Here is a 17144-nt window from a genome sequence, read left to right as displayed (position 1 = left end):
ATGTTCAGACAGGGATTGCCTGTATGGAGTCACTTGCTGGATGCTTTGTACAGAAATATCCTCGTGTTTTGACACACTGATTTCTTGTTCTCTGACAGGGCTATAATTTGCTCTAAGAATTGTTTCAGTCGTTTCCCAAATATTTTTCATGCTGCGTTGGGAAGAAATAATTGAATTTGGTAAAGTTATACCAACTTTCATTATGCTGAAAAAAAGAGTTCTCTTTATGTAATCCCATCAACTTCCTGCTCTAAGATCAGCTTAATTAAAACTCCACTCTCTTAAAACAGACCATTGCTTATGATTATAATGATGTTGAATGAAAACTAATGACAATTAACTAAAGCAGGTCACTTTTTGTACCTCACAGGATGATTTTGCATTGCTGCTGCCTTGCAGAACTGCAATAAGTGGGGCTGCACCCAAGGATCAGCCTGGCTTTGTGTTTTAACACCCAATATATTTCAGGGGTGCATAAAAGCCTCCAAGGATAAAGCTTGCAAAGTGAGAGGCAAAGCTCAGCTCAGGAAGGGTTTTATTTGCTCAGAATCTTCCCAAAATGTTGGGGAAAGCTCCAGGAGGTTTGCTCTGGATGCTCCTGGATGTTTGGAGATGTTTACTGGGCTGATATCAATAGAGAACAAACCTGACAAAGAGCAGTTTTACTGGAATCAGATCCTTCCACATTTTTCACAGAATGACAGAACCTGGAAAAGACCTCTGAGATCACCAAGTCCAACCTTTGCCCAGACACCCCTAAACCATATCACCAAGAGTATTCTTAGAATGCACTTTTACACAGCTTTAGAACCCACTTTTATAGTGAATATTTCACAACCTGGTTTTCATGTCCTCCTTAAAATGAGAGTATTTAGCCCCTTCTATTTAGCTCTTATCAAACAGTTCCCAGCAGTTTCACACCCCATCTCTCTCCCCATAACACAGCCATCACATAAATCTTTCTAGGGAGAGTCCTCTCCACTGTCCAAATCTTTGTGCATCTTTCACCCGTGCAAGGGATTTTATCAGACTGTTTAAAATAAATTATGCAGGCTTTGTGCCACACAATCAAATCTCTGCTTGTTAAGCATTTAGTGCCAGTGATCAAACTCCCTAAATGTCAGTGAGGTCAGAGCTTGGTTGTGTTCCCTGCATGAAAGAAGAGCTTGGCTGACGTGCATTTTCCTGTACAGAAATGTAAGGGATAAAACAATTATGTGAAATATTCCCTTGGAAATTGTGGTGCTCCTTCCATAAATTTGCAGTTTCAACTATTGGGCAAAATGTGTGAGGAGAGGTTAGGATTGATAATCTTGGTCTTTTCAGACCTTAATGATTCTATTAAATGATGGATTTCATAGGATTGTTTTATTCCTGAGATTAAGTCCAGACCTTTCCTTTTGGTTCCAGCATTGAAATCTGAAGGAATCCACATCCTTGAATAATCTGCCTTCAGCCTGTGCCACTGCTATTCTGACAAGTTGGTCCCCACATTTCTGCCTGATTTAATGAAATTTTACATTTTGGGGAAGTCAGCCCTGCACCTGGTCTATTAAAAAAAATTGCAGCTTCAGCCTGAAATGCTGAAGAGCCCCTTGATGTGTTTTGGAGCACCCTGGGACAGTGAAAAATGTCCCTGTCCCTGTGGAGGGTTGGAACTGGGGGGATCTTTAAGGTCCCTTCCAACCCAAACCATTGAATCACTGTGAAATGGCACAAGGAGTTATTACCCACACTCAAATCCCAAAAACTTTGATTTAACTTCTATCAGTGCATTAATCCTGGATGAAATCTCCCAGCTCTTCAGCCTACTTCTGCAAGAGAAGACAGGAATGATTTCCCAGATCCTTTTCCACGCAGAAATCTCCCTGTTACCTCCTGAACACCAGTTATTTCAACTTGCTTATGAAAATTGTTCCACCAATTTTTCTCCTCTTGGTGCATGAAGTGTAGTGAAAAAAAAACCAAACATCTCAAATTAACTTCACAGTAGCTCATTTTAATTTTGTCTTGTGCTATGAGAGAGCTGATAACCTAAATCAGCTTGATTGTTATTTCAGCTGGTAAACAGCATATTTTATCCTCTGTGTATCTCTGGTAATAGCTGGTGCTCAATCCTTAGGATCTGTGTATTCATCTAATTATTAATTTATTCATATCGCTGTTGTGGAAACTACAGGAATGGTTTGGGTTGGAAAAGATCTTAAAGTCCATCTTGTCCCTCACCTTCCACCATCCCAGGGTGCTCCAAGCCCTGTCCAGCCTGGCCTGGGACATTCCAGGGATGGGGGTACCAAGTGGAGGTGAAACAAGAGGAGTCACTTTACACCCCCTGTGACAAAATCCCTCATTAAGAACATCCCAGAGGACTGTAATTAGCCCAGGGGAAATGATCACTCAGGCTGTCATTGGGTACAACCCCTTATTTAACCCTTTTATTTGCACTTTGTGATGTCTTAGAAGGAAATAAAATAAGATCAGAATTATCTCGGGAAAGAGAGTTTTTATTGTGATCTTTCAGCAGCAAAGATCACAAAGTTTGCTCATTAAACACAGAACCCAACAGTGTGGTTTGGGGTGTGGTGTGGGAAGAATCACCAGTTAGGACTGGTGATACTGGTATGGAAGATTTTGGGTTATCCAGTCCAACCTGGAACATGAAGGGACAGGAGGGAGGAAATGTGTGGCTGTGTTATTGCCATGTTCACGGAATTAAATTCATTATCCACCACCGACTTCTGAGGAATAAATCTGTTCAGACATCAGACCTGTGCCCAGGTCAGCACTCAGCACCAGGCAGGAGTAAATCCTGGGAAATATCCCAGTAGGGACAGGAGATGGAGCCTTCAGTGAGGGCTGTGTGTGCCAGCCCTGCAGCTGCAGCTGCACTAAGGGGCTGCTCCCAGATGGAGCCACATTGTTCCTCAAGTGCTTGCCATGAATAGGTTTTATCACTCTCAATCCCACAGGGGATAAAAAAACCCAAATGTGTCTGCTGAAAAGCTGTTTGACAGGCAGTTGGTCTGGCTGGAGCTCCAGGCAGGTGGGGATGGCTGCCCTGGAATCTCAGGGATGGCTTTTCCCTTTTCCTGGGCTCCACATCCCAGTTCTCACTGGGATCATCCCCAGGGCAGAACCCCCCACCTGCAGCAGCTTCCTTTGGGTACAGCAGCTGTGTGCACTAATCCAGATGTGTAAATTCACAGGCAGCAGGGCTGGCTCTGACCTGCCAGGGCCCTGGAAAACCCCTTGTCCCTCAGGGATCATGGAATCACAGAGGCTGGAAAAGACCTCAGCAATCCAACCATTGAATGAATGCATTCCAGAATATTTGAGCCCCCAGATCTGCTTTCTCTGCAAAACAGAACTATCAGAGATGGAAAAGGGACATTGGCCATGATCCTCATCCTGTTTGAAGTGTGGGAAGAAAAGAGCAGCCAGAGATGAGCTGTTGGAATCATCTCCTGGGACAATCCCCTGGGATAATCCCACTGGGGAGCAGCCAGCTCTGCCCCTTGGTGACTCCTTCTGACAGTGAAACAAGATTTCCACAGGATCCCCCAACGCCCAGGACCTGATCTTACTTCTGCCACTGACAAATCTGATGAATTCAGAGGTTTCAAGGTGAAAACACTGAATAAAACCCCAATCTCTGAGCCTCACACACTGCCCAGGATTTTCCAGCTGGGAGAAGTTCCTTTTGGGATCATGGACAAAGCTGTGGTTTTAGGGAGGTCAAGACTACTTGTGAAATGTTGATTAAAAAGTTGATTAGTTGGCTGATTAGATGTGAGGTTTTGATGTGGATTATATTTAAGGATCAGCAGCAGTTAAGATAAATTTATAGCACGTCCTAAGCACCTCAGTCACAGCAACTAATGGGATTTTAGCCATAAAACCTTCCTCTCAGGTGATAGTCCTCACCATTAGAACAAAAGTAGAATCAAAGGATTTAAGACTCTTTCTTCTTGGTTTACAATCTTCAATTCTTCTTTTCCCCTCTGGAAACCTTAAAAAGAACTGCAAGAAATATAAATTTTAGGAAGGGAAATCAAGCTCCAGTTTGAATCCCAATGAAATTACTGAGAGCAATCCACAGACTTTATCCATGAGTACATCAAAGCACCTTGTGTTGTTTATCTTCACAATAAAGTCATGAAATAGGAATCTTCCAATTTAACAGGGAAAACCTGCCCCTTCCAGGTGAAAGACTCAGGATCTGGATCTTTAGGAGTTTTGGTTTTGGTTTGTTTTTGTTTGTTTTGGTGTTTTTTTTTTGTTGTTGTTTTGTTTTGTTTTGTTTTGTTTTTTTCCCAAAATAACCAGGGCAAAGCATAAGCAGGGAATGAAGCACCAAAATTCACCCATGGAATGATTTCCCATGGTGGTTTGGCAGAGCCACAGTCACAACAGGTCTGCTCTGAGCCCACTGATTATTTCCTCCTCTAAAAACCAGGAGATATTTAAAATACCACAAAATATTGACCAGAGCACAGAGTGCTCTAAAGGAGGTTATCAGTGAACAAAATCCTATTATTTGATTTAGTTAAATCCAGTTTTTATTCTATCAAAGCATCACTTCTCTCTCAATAATGTCAAATAAGGTATCAGCACATCAAAATGTCTGTAGCCTCATGGAATAACCATTTGTTAGTGCAAATGGAGCACAGTGCTGATCTGGGGGGTCCTGGTAGGCAAAAACCCATTTAAATTCTTTTATTGCAAATCTAAATTTCCCTTTTCTAGTGTTGCAGGATTGTATAACTTTGTCACTTGCAGCTGAGAGCTGTGGGATGCACCAGGGGCTAGATTCTTCTGTATTTCACATTATAAATGCCACCTATATTTATTTCTATTTTGTTACTATTATTTTATTTTTGCTATAAGTCTTTTTCTACCTACATAATTCATGGCTCTAAATAGAATTAAATGAACATTTTTGCAATAGCACTTAATCCCCTCTACACCTTTTAGGAGATATTTGATCTTGAGAAGGATTTGTTTCTTGAGACCACTACAGCAGTATTTAATAATTTCTGTTTAAAATCAAGCAAACTTCATAGACAACATTTTTTTTTTTTTAATGCTAACCTCAGTGGATTTGCTTTTAATAGCATAAAAGAAGTGTGGCTAATGATAAGACTCTTAAATTCTTCTATTTTAATCCTTTTCTGACCTTCTTGTCTTTTGTAATCTTTGGTAACTACACCCAAAAGAAAAAGTTTCTTCCATTTCTTCTTCTGTAATGCAGTCAAATCTGCAAATTGCAGATAATCTCCCAGGTACTCCTGTTTCTGATTCTGTTCACGTTGGAAATATTGGAATGTTGGAAGATCCAGCCTGGTTTTTGTTGGATTACAGGCAAGACTTTATGCAGACCACAGTTTACCCATGTGCAGTTATGAAAACACATGAAATATTTTTAAAATCTTGCCTCCTGCCTTTTAAAATAAGTAATAAATGCCAATGTAGGGATCCCAGGCACCACGACTTGTTTAAGTACATGTGGGAACAAAGCCAATATAAAGTGATTTAGGATTGATTCACTATAAAACTTAACTTGTAAAAAAAAAAAAAAAAAAAAAATCATTTTTATGTCATTCCTAGTCACTAGAACATAAAGAGGCATAATACACTCCAAAAATCCAATTCTTGAGGACCTCAGAAGCAACTTATTTCTCTCTGTTTCTTCATTTTTATTCAGACAACCTGCCAAAAAAAAAAAAAATAAAATTGGGAGAGACAAAAAAAAAAAGCATTCACTCAAAGACACCAAAAAAGTATTAAGACACCAAGAAAGGTATTCAAAGACACAAATAAAAATCAGTAGCATTTCATTTCAAACAAAGGCAGAAAACAAACCCAGGCTGCTCTTTCCTCCCCTCCTTTGTTTTGCTTCGTCTCTTTAACCCTTCCCCAAGAGGAAAGAAAAATCCATGTTGGCCAATTGTCTTTCCATTAAAATCTGCAACAAACTCCTGCAGCTTTACAGAGCAGCCAGATCCAGGCAGGAATATTTGCCCAGGTATTGATCCCCCTGCAGGATGTGCTGCCTTTTCCCCTTTTCCCGACCCCCTTGAGCAGGAGAGGATCTGGATTTTTTTTTTTTGTTTTTTTTTTTTTTTGTCTGGATAATTGCTTTGAAGATTTAGGTCTAGATTTTTAATCTCAGAAGGGTGATGTACCTGGGAGAATCTCAGGAGAAGGAGGGGGGAAAATAAAAAGTGTGGCTAATGGATGTGCAGGGAGCATCTCAGTGTTTTCTGTGGAACAAACAAAGTGTGACAAGGACCTGAGATTAGGATCTGGCAGTTGTGAAATTTAGATGGAGAACCCTACAAAGAGCTCTTAATTCCACTGCCAGTGGTCAAAATCTGTCATATAATAATCTCAATAATGCTGTAAATATTTTTATTTTGAGGGTCTTTGAGTATTTCCAAACCCAAGTCCAGGTTTTGCCTTTATTTCTTCTGCTCAAAATGGGAAATTATTTCCCTTTCCTGAAACAGCAACACTTTAATTACAGAGCCCCTATCTGAAGTTATAATTGCATTATTTCTATTTTTATTTTTTTACCATTTCCTTAGATTTAGCCATGGTCTGGTGGTGCAGTGGAAGGTGTCTCTGCCCATGGCAGGGAGTTGGGATAAGATGGGCTTTAAATTCTTTCCAACCCTTCATATGAGTCCACGAAATAGCAAAATTAGAAAAAAAAAGTCCTTAAAATTATAATTGTGACTCCTCAGAAACAGGATATCTGTCTCCCCACACTTACATCTTACAGATGAAATTTTACAAACTTTGAAGTCACCAGAAGAATTTGTGAGCCTGCATTTGAATTTTCACCTTCAGGCCTGATTTTTTTTTTCTATTTTGCTCTTACAATCATTCTGCAGAAAGAAGAAAATTCTACTGCTTTTCTTGACATGATTATTATGATCTATTCTCTAAATACCTTGTCTTTTCCATTGATTATCAATTCAATCCATGGGTAATTAACTCCTAATGCCCTGCCTGGGCTGAGGTGAAATCCCCTGGGGACTATCAAGGTTGTGGTTCTCTTATGGAGCAGAATTTATATTTTCCCCCCTCTAAACATTTGTGTGGCCTGTAGGGACTTGTTATTTCAGCTGGAATTTCAGTCCTAGCTTTGGAATTAGTAATGGATGACACTGCTTTCCTCATGTTTGGTTTCTTTATGGCATTATTTGGCCTCTCTGTATCCATATGTGTAATACAATTATCATTAATGGGGTTAAAGGAGAGAATACAGCTGGAGTTGAGGCTTTTTTAGCAACTTTCAATGTTCCCCATAAGGCCACACAATATTCCACCTCTGGAGCCCTGTTCCACCTTGAGGGATCCACAACAACATCAAAAAATGGTTTGGGTTGGAAAGGATATTAAAGATCATCTAATCCATCACCCTGCCATGGGCAGGGCACCTCCCACTGTCCCAGATTGCCCCAAATTCTGTCCAGCCTGGCCTTGGACAATTCCAGGGATCCAGGGCAGCCACATCTTCTCTGGGAATTCCATTCCAGACCCTCACCACCCTCACAGGAGAGAATTTATTGCACTTATCAAACCTCTTTATGTTTGAGCCCATTCCCCCTCCTCCTCCCACTCCAGTTCTTGGTGCTGAGTCTCTCTTTGGATTCCTGGTGGCACCTTCAGTCACTCTGAGGTTTCCACCAGGTCTCCACAGGCTGTCCCTTCCCAGGCTGAGCATCCCCAGTGTTCCCTCTCCAGGAACAGGTGCTCCAATCCCCTGGAGTTCAGGTTGTGTTTGATCCTCTGCCAAATTCCCCCATGATGTCACATTGCACCTAAAACTGGGAACCTAAGGAACAATCCTACACTTGCTGTTGACAAACCTGGAGAAATTTGATAAAATACTTTTTGGATGTTTTTGTACAAACACCAAAGCTTTTTCCTTCCCCCCAAATTGTTGCCACTGAAGCATTTGAAGATCTGGAACTTTTCTTTTGAGGCAAAAGTCTTTCCCTCCTGTTCTCTCCCTCATGCTGTGTTGACACATTTTCATCAGCTACATCGTGTTACCTCTTCTGCATTAAAGCTAATCACAGCCTTGGAGTTTGCAGTTAGCAGCTACAAACACAAAGATTTCTCCCTGTGAGACCAGAGCATTCCTCGAGCAATTTTCCACCTTTATGCAGGGTTTTGTTTCATCAGGGTTGATTTTTTTTTTTTTTTTCTTTCTATGTTGTTTCTTACCATCTGCCTTGCAATTAAGTTGTTTAAGAGCACCCACATCAAAGAAGGGCTCTGGTTCTCTACAAATAGACCTCTCTGCTGCACTGCAGAAGTGACAAAAATAATCCACCCAGTCCCACAGTTCAGAGTGATGAAATCAATATTTTACCCTGGTATTTTTTATTGACTTACCAAAAAAAAAAAAAAAAAAAAAAAAAAAAAAATCAAAAAAAAGGACATGTTAAACATGTCCAAATTAAAAAATTCTTCGCTGGAGAAAATCTAACCAGCAACATTTTCATTTTTAATAAGTCTTTCTATGCAAACACAAATTATATTATAAAATTAATGGCATTTTTTTTGTGTGGTTTTTTTTTAATTTATTTCCTCTATTAAAACCACAATAAAATTCCATCCTTATATTACATTTAAAGTTATTTTTCTGGAAAAAGCTAATTGTGGTTTGAATGTTATTTCAGGTGTTCAGGGTTTATGGAGTGTGGAGAACAGGAAGCTTTGAAGGAAAAGGTGGGAGATAAGGGTCAAAGAACAAACTTTTAAAGTGCTTCACTTTAATTGCTGTTCTAGGAATGTTGAAGGGATGAGTTCCTCAAAAGATGCAATATTTAAAAATCTAATAATAAGTATTAAAAAATGGATTAGAGAAGCTGTTTAAAACAAATGGCATTTTATTTTTGTGGCTTTTTTCCACCACTTCATAGAATGAATAATTTGAGTTGGAAGGAGCCTAAAAATTCAACCAGTTCTAAACTTCCTCCATGGGCAGGGACACCTTCCAAGCTGGACTTGGGCACTTCCAGAAATGGGGAAACCACAGCTACACAACATAATTTATTATAATTATAGAGGAAAAAGGAATAGAGACCATCCTGTGTCTGAGGGAAAATATTTCCAAAGGTAAAAATGTGCTAATGGTTTCCATGATGTGCCACCAAAGCAGCAGGACAAAAAGGGAATTTGAGGAAATATTTCAGTGCCCAGGTGGGTGATTGTTTGCAGTGACCTCCCTAAACAACCTGAAACCAAGCTGAGAAAATGGGATTTTCTGTTGTCTTCCTTGCTGACCTCTGCTGTCAACTCAGAAAGAAAGTAAATTAATCAGAGTGTGTTTGCTTTGTTCAGGGAGCAATGTTTTCTTTTCCACGTGTTGTGTTTGATTTCAGCAGCTAATGGCCCAATTTATTAAGAAGAAGCAGGGAATTTTGCAAATGCCATTTCTCTCATTAGAGCCTGATGAGGAGCCTGAACTGGGCTGCTCCACTCCCCTGGCACAGCCCAGCAGGTTTTTAACCTGATATTCCATTGGCAGCTGCTCCCCAAGGATTTCACACCAGCTCTGTCTCTAAACTGCTCCTAAGCTGGGAATGAGCCGAGCCCAGACAGGCAAACCTGGAATTTTTTGCCTCAGAGTGAGTGACAGCACCATTTCCAACCACTTGGAGATTTCTTTTGGAGCTGTAACCTCCCTTTTTGTTTCTGATTTAAATTCCCCTGGCTGCATTCACACACAGCTCTCCAGAATTTGCCCTGATTTACCTACAGGATTTACATAAAGGAATTATTTTCCCACAATGGCTTTTTTTTTTTTTTATTCTAACTAGCAATTAAAATTTCTGCCATCTTTCTGCAAGGCAAGTGCCTTTTGACCCTGAGAGCAAAACTTCAGCCTTAGAAGTCATTTAAAACTCTTTCACCTCCCAGACATTTATTTCTTCTCCACATTTCAAAAGCTTCAGCTCTCTTCTGCACCCCCAGGTGGGAATGGTGCTCAGCAAAGTCCTTTCCCTGCTCCTGGGATTGATCCATCCAGGCTCTCCTTCATGGAAATCACATTATTTCTCCCTTTGCAGAGATCAGTGCATGGAAATTCAGGTGTTGGGAGGGATTTATCCAGCTTTATCCAGCTTCTGGGGATGGTCCCTCACTGCCTCAGCCAGCTGGAATCACCATTCCTGGGGATTTCACTCAGCTGGGGATTTCTGTATTTCCATGGACATTTGACTCCTAGGTGCCACCAAAAGCCTCATCAACTCTGAAGCAATTAAAAACAGAGGATTTGCAATTAATCACCAGCTTTGCCTTGTTACACTTTCCCCTTTCTGCTTTCATTCCAGTGATTGCGAGCAACCAAATTTCAATTAATTGTCAAATTTTGAGGGAATTAGGCTGAGTGTTTTCAAAGTGATGTCAGGGCTGTGGCAATCACTTTGTTGCTGTCTGAGAAGCTTCCCTGAGACGCAACTTCCATGCAAATGCAGGAGCTGGTGTTTGAAGAGCCCTGGGAAGGCTCAGATCAGAGGTTCTTCTCCCTGAATGTCACTTCACAAAGAGTTTGTTTGCACACATTATTTACCTTTGGATTTCTCCTTTTTTTTTTTTTTTTTACTCCAGGTCTGATCCAAAGCTTATGTCAGGTAGTAGTAAAAATTGTGACAGGTAGATAAATTTGTGTTGATTTTCAGAGGAACTTCTGTCTGTGTGAAGGGGAAGGAGTCAGAGTCATTTCTGGAAATTCTGGTGAAGGTTTCTGTCCCATCAACCTGCCAGGCTGACCCACAGTGAGTTTTCTTCTTCTTAGGAAACCCTCCTACCCCCTAGAGGGGGCTTAGAAAGAGAGATGTGTGAATTGGGAGAGGTTTAATTAGCAAAAAAAAAAGAAATTGTAGCCTTTGTGCTAATAATATTAATAATATTCTCATTTCAAATCAATGGGGTGAAATCTGTGGAGCTGAAAGGATGGAAGAGCAGGATCAATGCTGCCTGGGATACATTGAGTTTAACAGGTGAATTTTCATCTCTCCTTCAGCCAAGTTTTACAAAATTATAAGAAAAGGTCACCAGGATGGGGACCATCAAGTTTAGCAGTTCTGAATGATGTAAATGAATGTGTATTTTTAAATAACATTATGGCTAAAACTCAGGTAGCATCACTATGGCTCAGTGCTGGACTCATCCTGCCAAGAGGGAAGGAATGAAGTCACTCTTCAGAGAAGTCCTCCAGGGCTGCATTTATTACAGGACAGCAGGATGGAGCTGAAACTATAAAACTGTAAACCTTGAAATTCACCCCCAAAAAAAGTTCTGAGAGGAAATATTCAGAGTGAGCTCTGTGTTACTGCCTGAAATTTACACTTTAATGGCAGGTGTTAATGAGCAACAGCTAAAGCCTGATCTGTTCTCTCAAGAGCTGCTTCAGAAATAAAATCTTCCCACCTAAACAGAGTAAAAAACTTTAAATTTTGACAGTATGTGGAACAGCAGCTTGTGGGGAAGAATAAACCCAGTTCAGAAAGCTGAAGAGATTTAAACAATGCAGAAACCAGGAGGGATCAGGAGAGCTGGATGTCACAATTCTGCTGAATTCCTTAATGAACTGTGTGATTGACTTTTAATGCGGGAAACTCAGAACAGGATCTGAAGGAGCCAACAGGGAGAGCCTGGGGTGCCAGGACAAGGAATGGGATGGGATTTTGGGGAGGAATTGTTGCTGTGAGGGGGATGAGGGGCTGGGATGGAATTCCCAGAGCAGCTGTGGCTGCCCCTGGATCCCTGGAATGTTCATTTCCAGGTTGGACATTGGGGTTGGATCCACCTGGGGCAGTGGGAGGTGTGGGAGTGGAATGGGTTAAACTTTAAGGTCCTTCCAACCCAATCCATGATCTATGATTTATGACTTAGCAGAGCTATGTAGATTGTGTTGTTTTGACTTTTCTTTCAAGGTTAATTTTGTCTCCAAACACATAAAGAACAGTTTTGCACAACTCTTTTAAAAATGAACCAGTGCAAATCCCAAATACACGTGGCTCCAGCAGAGCTAGAGCAGGCAGAGCAACAGCCCCAATTCATCATGAAAAGCAGGTGTGAAAGGGAGAGGAAAACTATAATCAAAAATGAAAAATGACCACGGCTTTTTAGGAAAGTTGTTATCACTAATTTAATCAAAATATAATATTTTTATGCATATTTTTGGGTGGATTCTTCTTATTCCCTCTTAAGTAATCTGAATTTTCAGGATACCCCAGTCTGTAGTAATAACAGACATTATATATCTTCCATCTATGTAGTCTCTGTAAAGATACTCAAGAGATTCATCAACTTTACAAGGCATATAGAAATGAGTCCTATACAAATTACACATCCCTGGGGTAGCACCAATCACAGAAAAAAAATAAATCCCTGCCTTTCCATTAAAGCAGAAATTTCTGAAAGTAAAAGACCTGCAGGAGTGAAGGGTTAATAAATTCCAGAAAACAAAATTGCAGGCAGAGAGCTGTGAGTGCAGAGCTGTCTCCCTTCCCTGATAATGGAACAAACAAGGTGATTTCAGCACAACTAATTGTCAGAGATAAGCAGCAAGTGCTGGGCAGGGAGGTGAATCTGAGCTCTGACACTCAGAACATGTTAAACACTTTTACCTGCCTGAGCTCAGAGATCAGAGCACTGAGATTAAGCCTCATTTGCTTAGCCAAGAACTGTGGATATGATTTGTTTGTAAAACACTCCCAGTCAAGAATACTCTTCAATAATGCCCCAAAAAGTAAGTTCAATACCCTTTTCCCCAGGGTTTGCCTGTTTGGGAAGAAGCCATTTCCCAGTTCCAGAATAAATCAGAGTGCTGTGTAAATAAAGCCCTCACAAAAGTGTGTTTGCTGTCATTAGCCAAACCACTCGTTGTTGCAAGTATTGCTAAGCATTCCTTGGAGAACCATTTCATCCCAGCCCCAGCAGCTTGTTTGTGCTCCACAAACCTTCCACAAGCACTTACTAAAGCCAGCTACCCAAGGAGTTAAGTGGAGTCCATTTATAAACACATTTATAAATAGAAACGGGGAGTTAAATGCCATTAGTCATTTTGAAGGTATTGATGGAGCCTCCTATCAGAATAATTAGAGATATTCCTTCTCCAGGCATTGCTTATCCATGGGATTGATGGATGGAGCACTCCTGCTGCTCTGCTCTGAAAAGCATTTACTGGTTTGGATTGAATGAATTCCCAAAGTGTTTAATGCACGCAGAGTAACCCAGGTGTGGCTGTTCCATTTGGGACATTCAGGAATCCCAGGATCACTGAGCTTGGAGATCTCCCAGAACATTAAGTCCAAGCTGTCCCCACTTTGTCCCCAGCCCAGAGCCACATCCATGTGACACCTCCAGGGATGGGGACTCCAAACCTCCCTGGGCCTGACCACCCTCTCCACAAAGAAATTCTCCCTGAATTTCTCCATGAAGATGCAGGAGAAGCACTGCATTTGCCTTTACCTTATTTACACACAGTGAAGTTGAAACATTATAAATGATCAATGGGAGAACTGGAAATAATTCCAATTTTTAATGATGTTTCTGACTATTCCAAAGCCAACTGCTGTCAGGCAGGGAGGAAGGGAGCATTTTCCCAGGCAGAATTCTTCTTCAAATGCAATTAAAAGTAGTAGAAGGTTAAAATAAAAGTTGTAAGAGAGCACAGCACAGCAGGACCGGGAGGAGCAGGGCAGCAAACAGCAATTCCCCCTGGACTAGGAAATGAAAAAGGCTTACTAATTCATAAACTAAAGGTGTCTGAGCTTTAAAAGAGAGAACTTGTGGGACCACAGCTTCGATTTTTCCATTTTATTAACCATATGATGTGCTGTAGGCATGTAATTTTGTGAGTTTGGAATTCACTCACTTCCTCAACTCTGTGTTACAATCCCTGCCAGCACCTTGAAATAAGAGCATTCCACAGCAGCAATATCCACTGGCAGAGGCTCCCAGCTGGGGGGGAAAATCCATTTCATGTTCTGCAGGGCTGGCAGGGAGAACAATGAGGGAGCAGGGAAAGGGAACAGTGATGAAAAGGGAGGAAAAGCAATTTTTTCAAAACTGTACTGATTATTTTTTTCTTTTTAAAGAGGTATTCTTATTAAATTTGTGTTGTTGTTATTATTATTATTGCTATTATTTTACTGTGTTGTTACAAGAGCAGCATCCTGCCATGATGCTCAGGTAGTTGAGTGAGGTGCTCTCCATTCATGTGCAACTTGTGTATCCTGAGAATGGGATCTGGAATTTAAAAACAACACAAAACAAAAGAAAACCACATGGAATTTAGGAATATAGGAATTGTTGCTGTCACCTTTCTCCAGGCAGAGCCACAGAAATCAGTGCAGGGAGAAAAGGTGGGAGCAGCCTGGATCAACTCCACTCTCCTGGGTCAGAGTCTGGATTCTTTCTTTATGACAGCTCCAAATGGACAAAATTTGCCAGGGATGATTTCCAAAAGGGAGAAGGATTATTCTTTACCTTTTAGGTTATTAAATCATTCCATAATCATCACTGCCACAGAGCAGGATCTTGTTAAACACATCCTTAGCCTGGCCAGCTGTCTGTTCTTATGTTCTTTATATTCCTTGGGAGTGGCAGCATCAGAAACAAGATATTTCCCTTCTGCTTCAACCCTGGTGAATTTTTAACCCTGATTTTCAAACAGGCCAAGGGATGAGCTTATAAACTGCTTTAATTGTTTGAATTCTGCTCTCTAATTCATACCTGAGCCATCCCTGTGGAATGATGTGTTAAGGACCTGTTGGATAAGAGGAAGAGCTACAGGTGAGACCTGGGTTCTTCAGCAGGTGATTTATGGAGCCTTCTGGCCAAAGTAGTGTTAGCAGTAAAAAAGCAGCTCTCTGGGGAAGAGTAAAGCCAGAGCAGGGAGTGGGGAAGTGAAAGACACGGTAAAGAAAGATTATTTCACTTAATTATTCTCCTCAGTGCCAGGCCTGGCTCCCCCCACTGATGAAGAGCAGGGAGAGGGACACACAGCAGCTGCTGCTCCTGGGGGATGTGCCTTTAGAAAGCACAGACACAGCTCATCTGAGGGTCTGTGAGAATTCCCAGCTTCCTCATTTATCTCTGCATCCAGATGGCTGCCTGAACCCATGGGAGATCCCCGAGGAGCAGCAGGAAGGGGCTGCCCAGCCAGGCAGGGAATGGTCCCACTGCAGCAGCGAGCACTCACTGCACAATGGGACCAGACATGGGGAAGCTGCCACTCCAAGGCCTTTGGGAAAGGTGTGCTGTGGTCTGGCTGGTGTGGGAATTGTCAAGGCTCAAGCAATCCACGAAGTGGATTGTCTGGGTTTGCAATAAAGGATGTGGCCAGCAATGTGAATTCTGTCACCATCTGCTGAACCAGGTGGGGCAGTGACCCTGATCTCTGTGGGGTATCTCCTGCTAATGGGCCATCTTTAAACCAGAAGGGGCAATCCTCTTTATCTTTCTCACAGCCCATCCTCCCTCCAGGAGATATCCCCTGTTAATGGGCCATTGTTTAAAACTGGGTGTGGCAGAGCTTCTTATCACTGTGCCAGATCTCCTGTTAATGGGCCATTGTTTAAAACTGGGTGTGGCAGTGATGCTCATCACTGTGGGAGATATCTCCTGTTAATGGGCCATTGTTTAAAACTGGGTGTGGCTGTGACCCTGATCTCCTGGCACACATTATCTGCTAATGGGCCATCTTTAAACCAGCTGGGCAATCATCTTTATCGTCCCACAGCCCATCCTCCCTCCAGGAGATATCTCCTGTTCATGGCCACTGAGTCCCAGTGCATGACTGATAAAATTCCATCATCCCACTGGGAGATGCTCCAGCCAGGGGAGGAGCCAAGCCTTTCCTACCCAGATAAAAACTGAGATTTTGGACACCAAGGGACCTTCTGTCCACTGGATTCCAGAGGAAAACCAGACCCTTCCACATCATCCCTGGAGCTTCAGAGGAAACTGCACCTTCTCCAGGAGCACTGCTCCAGCTGAGCCACATCTGCCCCTGCAGGAGGATGCAGCACCATGGAATGGGACTGTGCCACCACCCTGACTGACTGACTGTGTCAGCTTGGATTCTGACTCTGGCAGGGTTTGGGATTGTTCTGTGTAATACTGCATTTCTATTTTAATTTTCCTAGAAAAGAACTGTTATTCCTAATTCCCATATCTTTGTGTGAGAGCCCCTTAATTTCAAAATTATAATAATTTGGAGAGAGAGGGTTTTCATTCTCCATTTCAAAGAGAAGCTCTTCCTTTATTGGCAGATAACTGTCCTTCAATCAAATACATGGATTTATTAAGAGTGAGATGAATTCTGCACTTGGAGCTGCTCCCAAGCCAGGGCAGGACCTCTGGGTGGAAACTCTGTCCCAAAAGATGCAGCACCCCCATTTTCAGCCTTTCACACCTCATTACCTGCACTAGTGGGGTTACTTCTGCCTTAAGGGTTTGCTCCTTAGCTAAGGAATTGAGGATTTCGTCTGGCTGATTACAGAATTCCAGGATGGTTTGGATTTTAGGGGACTTTAAAGCCCCTCTCATCCCACCCTAAGACAGGGGCACCTTCCACCATCCCAGGTTGCTCCAAACCCAATCCAACCTGGCCTTGGATTTACAGTTTTCTTGGATTTGCACTTGCCATTTTGCAAAATCTCAACTGAAAGCCTTGGACAAAGCGTCCAAAGGCACCACAGTTTAGACAATAAGTTAAATAATTGCATTGCCAATTAGGAATATTTTTAAAGCATTTTCACGCATTGTCTTGCTTGATTAAACTTTGCTGTGACATTTCAAACTGCTAATGTGTGCTGCTTGTAAAAGTTTGCCAGTTAAATGGAAATTGAGACCTTCAGGCTGAATTGTAACTAATTATTCCAAATATTGCTATTAGTAGGCGAGAGTAAATGATATGAAAATGAAAATGTGGCTCAGATGTCTAAATTTTGTGCTGTACAAGAGGAGCTCTCAGAGATTTCCATGCACATGAATTCATAGTAGTTGATATTGCTGGATAAACTGTAATTCCATCCAGGAGATTTTGCAGGAATAATGTTCCTCTTGCTGATAGCAGAGCAGCAATAAACCCCACATATTCCAGGTGCTCA

The 17144-nt window shown here is 41.6% G+C and overlaps 1 long non-coding RNA gene across 1 annotated transcript in view; it reads left to right on the top strand.

Annotated features, from left to right (window-relative positions):
- Nucleotides 1-3338: 3338 nt before the first annotated feature.
- LOC306807627 overlaps nucleotides 3339-17144 on the top strand; it is a 356348-nt gene continuing 342542 nt past the window's right edge. The window contains exon 1 of the long non-coding RNA XR_013775761.1: nucleotides 3339-3419. This is a non-coding gene — a long non-coding RNA (uncharacterized lncRNA). The remainder of the gene's footprint in view (nucleotides 3420-17144) is intronic.

This window comes from Erithacus rubecula (genome assembly GCF_903797595.1).
Source record: "Erithacus rubecula genome assembly, chromosome: 13".
Taxonomy (NCBI): domain Eukaryota; kingdom Metazoa; phylum Chordata; class Aves; order Passeriformes; family Muscicapidae; genus Erithacus; species Erithacus rubecula.
Note: the sequence above shows the minus strand (reverse complement) of the source record. Positions and strands in the feature narration are given on the sequence as shown.